This window comes from Tyto alba, unplaced genomic scaffold (genome assembly GCF_018691265.1).
Source record: "Tyto alba isolate M040663 unplaced genomic scaffold, T.alba_DEE_v4.0 Super-Scaffold_14, whole genome shotgun sequence".
Taxonomy (NCBI): domain Eukaryota; kingdom Metazoa; phylum Chordata; class Aves; order Strigiformes; family Tytonidae; genus Tyto; species Tyto alba.
The window spans coordinates 44,847,933-44,855,892 of record NW_024881276.1 but is presented as its reverse complement, the minus strand read 5'-3'; positions in this window follow the sequence as shown (position 1 = coordinate 44,855,892).

Genomic DNA, 7,960 nt, shown 5'->3' with positions numbered 1-7,960 from the left:
GTCATTCTCATGTACAAAGTGTTTCCTTCTACATCTCTTCTTTACCAAGTGGGGGGCTATCAGGTAAATGTGTGAATCCTGATTTTTTTCCTAGCCTTGCCTCTCTGTTACTTGGGACGTAAGTCCATGGGAACTTCACGTATTTAACCTGTAGCTACGTGTGGGTCAGCTGAAGGTCTGTGTGGCATGAAGACTCTCAGGCAATCTCTTAAGCACGTGCCATTCTAAGTGTTAGAATGTAAATATGATGGATCCTTCTTTAAATCTCAGCCCTCTAACTGTAATATGCTTGGGGGGTTTTATTTACTAATAAAAAGATAAGCTTTCTAGTGAAAGACTAGACATAACAGCTCAGCTGCTCTGCTTAGTTGTCTACAGGAAGGCATTCTGATTTCGTAATATGCGGAATGGTAATGTTGCATTTAGTGCGTCCTTAATATGGCTGTGCAGCCCTCTGTCTCAGAAAGCAGCTCATCTCTTAGAAGCTCTAACTAGGAAATAATATTTTGTTAGTAAGAAGAAAGATTAATGTTGATTTGAAATATTTGTTCTTAAACATTTCGTATACCAACGAATACAGTTTAATCTTAGAAGCTGTTTGTTTTGGTTTTTTTACAACTTTTCTGGGAAATCACTTGCCTTATGATTAAGTTTTGTCACCCATTTCTTTAATTCTTTCTGGCCTGCCTTGTTTCTGTTTCACAGAAGTCCTTACAGATGTTGCTCCTAATCTTTCTGGTCTCAACTTTTGCTGAATACTCTGCTAGTGAAACTTTGAAGCTCCCTTCCCTGTTGTTTGGTGTTTTTGGGGGGTTTGTTTGGGGTTTTGGTTTGGTTTGGTTTTTTTTTTGAGAAACAAAATAGATAATGAGAGAAGGTCACAGAAGGCTGGAATAAAAAAGGGAAGTACTGAGAAAAGGCTTCAACTCTCCTCTTTCAGAAAGGTCAGGAGAGTTTGCTTTGAAAGGTTACCTTGACCTGTTCTTTTCTTTTTATTGTTGTTATTGTACAGCCCATACTTGACTGCTTAAATTGTAAAATGCACTGTTACTATGCAAAAGTAATATTACGTGTACTAGCTAATTAGAATTCAGGACTTATAATGCTGTCTTAAAACAAATGCCAAGTGTTTTTAGTAATACTCTGTAACCATACTTTAGTTCTGATGCTGTGTAGCTCCAGTCACAGTAAGTTACCTCACGAAAGCATCTGTGTTGGTGTGCACCAGCACTTTATAATTAATTTACCCGTGTTCAGTCAGTGGGATTGCTACTTAATTGGCTGAATATTTCTAGCCATATGAAGTTACTGTCCTCAGAAGTACACTGTGTATGTGATAATGTACTGTTCTCTTTCAGTGGATGTCAGGATCTCACCATGTGAATCAGCCACGTTTACTTTTTTCACTTTTCTAATGACAGCATGAAACCAACTCCCTCTACCCTTTTTCAGAATCAATCCTTAAAATGAAAGCTAGGCTGCTAAAGTCTCTTGTCTGCTGTTAAATGATCTTATGTTTTACAAATTGTTTATCAGAAGATGAACTTAACTGTATTACAATGATATTACTCGGGCACCAACTCGCAAGGGAGTATAAGTAATTTCTCTGTGATTCAGGCGGCACCTTTGAAGATCAGGCTAACTTATATAGTAAAAGAAGTGTAAATTTAGAAACTTCATGTTAGGCAGTCTTTTTAAAAGCAGCTTTGTCTTTGGAGATCAGTAAGTAGATTGTAGGCCTAGCAAGATAGTTACTGGACCAAATTTAGTTTGCTGAAGAGTTGCCTAACAGTCTTCAGTAAAGGGAAGAAAAGACAGTAAGGAAAGGATGTAAGAAAACAAGGAAATGGAGATGTGTGCAAGAAGTTTGCTTGGGCTGAAGTAGAGTCATGCTAATGCTAATGTGTATATTAAAGAAACACGAGCATTGAGGCTCAATGAAGTAACCATAATAAATGACTGAAGTGGCTGCTTGGCGATACAGGCTCCCTGGTAAGCAGAGCAGCCTCATCAAACTGCTTTTGTAGAGCAAGGTCTTTGGTGCTGAGGACCTGATGTCCCTGGTCTGCATTTGAGTTTCGTTCAGCCTGGCTCCTTTCTGGCCCTCTAGAGTGTGTGTCTCTCAGTTGTTGGAGTATGTTGGGTGCACTCTGAGCTTTCCAGTGTAGTTTCATCCCAAAATAATTCAGTTTGTGTACTCCTAATCTACTTGACAATGTCAACCAAAGCACTGCTAATGAGGATGATCTTTCAAGTTACCCTTGTGACCTGAACTAGCACAGTAGTAGGAGTACCTGTACAAACTTAAGAGGGAAACAATCCCAAAATTTTACAAAACACAGAGTTGAAACCATGTAAAAAAATAGCAGAACTTGACAAGAGGTCTCTGGATGCCAAGGTTCCCCAGGAATAATTCCAACTAAAATACCTAGTAAAAACACAAGTTTGTAGTACGGTCCAGTTGGAACTGGGGAAGTTTATTCCAGTAATAAAAGATATAACCGTTGGATGGGGATTAAGTTGGTAACACTTCCAATTTAGAGGAAATGGCATAATGGGAGTTGTGAAAAATAGACAGTCATGAGTAAAATGAGGAGTTACTGGCTGTAAAGGATCTTTGCTTTGTCTGTATTTATCAGCACACAGGTTTAAAGGTGTTAATAAGAAAAACTTTGCAATGCTTTTTTTTTTTTTTTGATGTAAAAATCTCACTCTGCAAGTAAATCTCTGTATGTTTTAATCTTATCCACCAACATTTATTAGCATAAACTTCAATAGGAAAAAGTATCTAAAAATTGATGTAACAAGTGACAAATGGATTCAATGAACCAGGAAGTGTATGTTGTTTTCAATTATAACAATATTCCAATAATTTTTTCATCATTTATTATAATATCAATGGATTACATGGAAACAACTTGGTCCCAATTTAACATCTTTGTCTGTGACAGGTGATTTCGTTGGTGAGTAGTTACATTCTTGCTTTAGAGGACTAAGGATGGATGAACAGTTTCTTCTCAAGGGTGGAATGTTTCTGGATGGAAAGGTGATGCTTTTCTCTTGTAATCTCCTTCCCCCCCACCCCCCTCTCCCTTTTATTAGGGGATCTTTTACATTCTTAAGGTAGTTTTCAAAGGGATAGTGTTACTCTGTTTTGAGGAGCCATGGAACCCATGGATAATTGTCTGGATTTTAAGTCCTCTGCTGAGGTTTAAATTAAAAGCAAGTTAATGCTACAAAAAAATATTGGCAGCAGTTTCAAAGCAGTCTGAATTGATCTAAAAACTAATCCAATCTAGTGGTTAGAAATATTGGTGTGTATTACAATTAAGGTTTGAGCTTTACTATTTCTGTAATTGGTACCATTATTGAATAAGAAAAATAAATTCTATCTTGGAAAAAAAATAGTAGAAAGCTACTTCAGTGCTGACTTACCAATATTAGCATATGTACAAACGTTTCATGTTGTAGCATTACAGTTTCTGAAAACTGAGACATATGTCTAAAATCAACTAGTTTAGGCTGTAGGAATATTTTTGAGTACCTAATTTCCTTTTCACCAATTTCATAACTGTTAAAATATTACTTAGTTCTCTGTTTACTCTGATATGTCGTGTAGTAGTTCAAAAAAGGCTTAAAACAAAACAAAACAAAATGAAACCAAAACTTTTCCTTGAGGTGTATGTTCTGTCATCAAGTCAGGTAATGCATTTTAATAACCAAGTCCTTGATTTGTGCAGGTTATGGAATACCTATGTGCTCTCTTCAAGACTGCAGCAATGCCTAAGTTGTTAAGTGAATGACCGTTGGTCTGATGTTGGCGTCATACTAAATAGAAGCACTTAGTCAGTTCCTAATACAAAGAAAAGTTTACAGCTTTATTCAGGAAATTGATTTAATGAAGAGATAATGTGAACCTTTCTTCTCAGTAGCAGTTCAGCAAACTCTGAACAAAATTTGGAAAAACTACTATACATCTAATATTTGTGAGCTACAGTAAGTGCATCCTATAAAATGCCATTTTCCATTGTAGGGAAACTCCTTTAGCCTCATTACTCATATTTTAATGGACTAAAGCTGAACATTACATACAGAAAATATTTCTACAGAACATCATCAGATAAAAAGACCGAGTTTCAGGCTTATATCCCCCTTAGCCATGCATTTTCCTTCACTGGAAAAGCTTTTATTCTCTGACTTCAATAACAATGAATGCTTGAGTGAGGAAACATATGGATTATTCAGAATTTTTGTTCTTGGATATTAAGAGAAATCTTCTTTCCCCTGCTAAAAGTTCTGTTGTGTTAGGCTTAAAAAAAGGGGGGGAGGAGGAGGTATCAATTATGCTGTTATTTATCCAGCTAACTGGGCATATTCTGATTAACGGTCACTTACATTCTTACAAACTTGGGCTTTAATATTTCTCTCTTACCTTTTTTCTGTATGCTATACATACAGTTTACTGTTTAACTTGTATGCCAAGAATTAGACTCTGTTTTTCTGTTTGTTCTGTAATAAGATTGAAGTATTTTCTGCCTGTTTGGAATAATTTACAGATATAATTTGTATACATAAGAAAAGGTCTCTTCTTTGTTTGCTTTTTTTTTTTTTTTTTTTTTAATTTCTTTATGGAAGCTTAAATGGAGAGAATAAAATAAGTTGTTCCATGAAAACAGATGGGATTCTGCAACATTTGCAGCCAAAAGCTTTTATGATCCTGTTTGGCTCAAATCTGTAAGAATTCTGCTTGTTAGAGACTGGTGTACTTACAGTCATTTACACATACGGAATATTTTGCAGTGTATTTCTGCGGACACTAAAGATGATTCTTCCTTTTGGAATATACTAATACATGTGCTCACTATGAATGTGCTAAGAGCTTACTTTATATATATGTATATATATATTCTAATTTTCAGACACTTTGAATAATGTTTTATAAAGGGCTGAGATCATTGGGTTAAAAAGTATTCTGTGTTGTGAAATCAAGCAGGCTAGACGAAGGAGTGGAAGTGGTGCATCTCTGACAGCATGTTGAAGCCTTGAGGTCCAGGGACTAGTTTTAAGAAAACCTTGAAAGGTAACTAAAAAAGGCAAGTCAGCTATCCAGAGGCTTGTTTGTTCGACATAAGCTTGCACCACAATTCAAAACTGCTTAGTAATCTGCAAATTGAAAAATGTACTTTTACATATGTATATGGAAATAGGGTAAGCCTTTAGAATATTAGTAATTTCATTCAATATTTGAAAGTGTGTAGATTTGTACATAAAGGAGTATATTAATTAACTACAAATGTGATAGTCAAAAGATATTCTAGATGGAAAGGTGTTAAATGAATTACAATGTACAAGTTGCTGGTTGTGTATTTCATGGATTTCCTTTATTTGCATGTAAGACACCTCTTCTTGAAGGCTCATGCAGTCTTCTGGACACAAAATTATTTGTGCTGCTTTTTCTGTTCATACAATATATGTTAGAAGTTGGATGAAATTAGTTTACTGAAGCACTTTAACTATAATTTTTCTAGTAAGGGTGGTGGTAAATAGGCAGATTGGTTTAGCAAGGAAGCGTAACCCAGAATAGGATGGTTTTGCAGAGATCTCATTCCATGAAATGCAGATTTTCCTGAGCTCCAGTTAGGGTTGAGTGTTTTGCAATGATTAGCATTGGTAAGAGCACAAGTGAGTTTCATCTTTGTATTCACACAAGTGTAATTGATATGAGGTGCTACCAAAAATGTCTTGAAACCCTTCCAGACAAGCTGTTCTAATTAGCTGAAAGTTATCAATTCTGTTGGAATTTTTAACAGAAAAGGACTTTGGTCCTCATCTAGAGTAGTTAGGTGCACACACACCACCACAGTATGAGGCTTCTGAATGCTTTTTGCTCCGTGCTGAGGTGCAGTGCAAGGCTATTTTAAAAGAGGTTCTGTAAGTGCGTTGGTCATTTTTTTATTTCAATCTTTACAATTAGTTTTGCATTTTAACACTTCTGCTACTGGGTAAATGTAAATGTCACAAATTATAGTGTGGAAAACAAATAGAAAACGCCTTCCAAAAAGTTGATTTAAAGATTTTAATTACCGTCCTGAACTTTGGCCATAGGTGGCATAGTGTATAAATCCTATCCAAAATAATAAAGAACACAGTTATGGCTCTCAATAACCGCAGTCAACACTATGAGTCATTTCCAGCTGTCTTCTCCAGACACGAAGGCATTTGAACAATAGCAGCTGACCATGTGGCTGTCTTTAAAACCATATTCAGTAAATCAGTTGGAGGAACTGTGTGTTCACAGTTAAAGGATGGGGATTGCTGGAAGCAGCGCAGTGCATGCTTTACAAGCAGAAGGTCATAGCTAAATAGAAAATACATCCTACAAATCCCTGCTAACATCTTTCATCTGTGTAATAACATATCCAAGACCCAAATCTTCAATTCTGTTGTTTGATTTCATTTTAGAATAAGCACAGATTAGAGATTTTAAAGTCAATCAGTATTTGTTTCAGTATCTGGACAACTAACATTATGAAAAATGGCTGGGAAATATTACATGTGATGACTCCATTATGTGCACTTAGTAATTCATAGTCTCATGCCACCTATTAGAAACCTTGCCATAATATATTATATGCTGGAAAAGGAAAAGATAGGTAAGGGGCCATCCATTATTAAAATACCATTGCTATTTGTGCCACATTTACCTGTAGACATGTTCTGTAAGAGCCTGGAAAATGGGATTGCCTATTAACAAGAAAGAGTAGCCAAGACATATAAAATATTTTTATAGATAAATACATTAGACATGTATGAAACAGAAAACTGAACTATGCTTTTGTTTAGCAGGGTTGTGCATCAAAAAATAAGACCATTTCTTACTGTAGCGGTCCAACAATGCAAACAGTTTGAGAGTTCTTTTTTTCATGTAATCGTTGTGCTAAATAGTGCTTGCACATATTTAGTTTGGTGGTTTTAAGACTACATTTCTCCCCTAATTGTGACTTTAATGTATCAGAGAAGTTCTAAAACTGGGTATGAGAGGAGGGCTCTCCATAAACTTGCTTTCCTTTTTGATTTGACAAAAGATTTGACTCAAGATTTTAAAGACCCATAAAAATGAGGAAATTCAGAAAGCACGATTAAAATTTCACCATCTGCTCACTCTAAAGCATCAAGGAGAAGGGGGAGGTTTACCTTGTGCACAACTATTATAGTCTGAATTGCAGTAACAAATGAGTGGATATGGAATAGGCACAGCACCCTCCTCTCTCATTCAAGATACTGATTCAAGTGAAACTCTGGAAAGGGTGAACTATGAAGGAAAAAAACTGCATTGAGAACCTCAGGTTGACATTTTCCTCTTTTGTGCCATTGTATCCCTCTGCAACTGTTTTAATGGTTTCTCACTGCATTTGATGATGCTGTATTACCTTGTATGGGCCACATGTGAGTAATCTGAGGCGGAAAGGAACCTGTTTTTCCCCATCTGTTTTGGCTTGCATGTGTTGGTGCTGCTGTTAATAACGACAGCTGTGTTAATATGCGAGGCCACCTGCCACATGGTAGATACTGCATCTTTGGGTAAAAGCCTAACTTTTCTCCCTTTGTGGAAGGTGTGGATTGCTGAAACTGGGTGTCTGTTGGCAACTCTGCTGGTGGTTCACATTTTATTATTTTGGATGTGTCAGAATTATTTACTCTTAAGTCATGTGGCACTCAGTTACTCCAGGGTAAGGAAAAAGAAAGGAATTATCTAACCTGGGCCATGTTCATCTTTGATATAGTTTCACTACTTTGATCAGACACTGCTTATGTGCCTCCAGCAGAACTGTCATGTGATACGTTTCTATATTAGTTGCTCTGAAGAAAGGAGAAACAGATTTGAGCACAAAATGTTACTGTTTGGGATTAGCATTTCTGATTAGTTTGGCTCTTTGTTCTTGGACAAGCACAGCCCTGA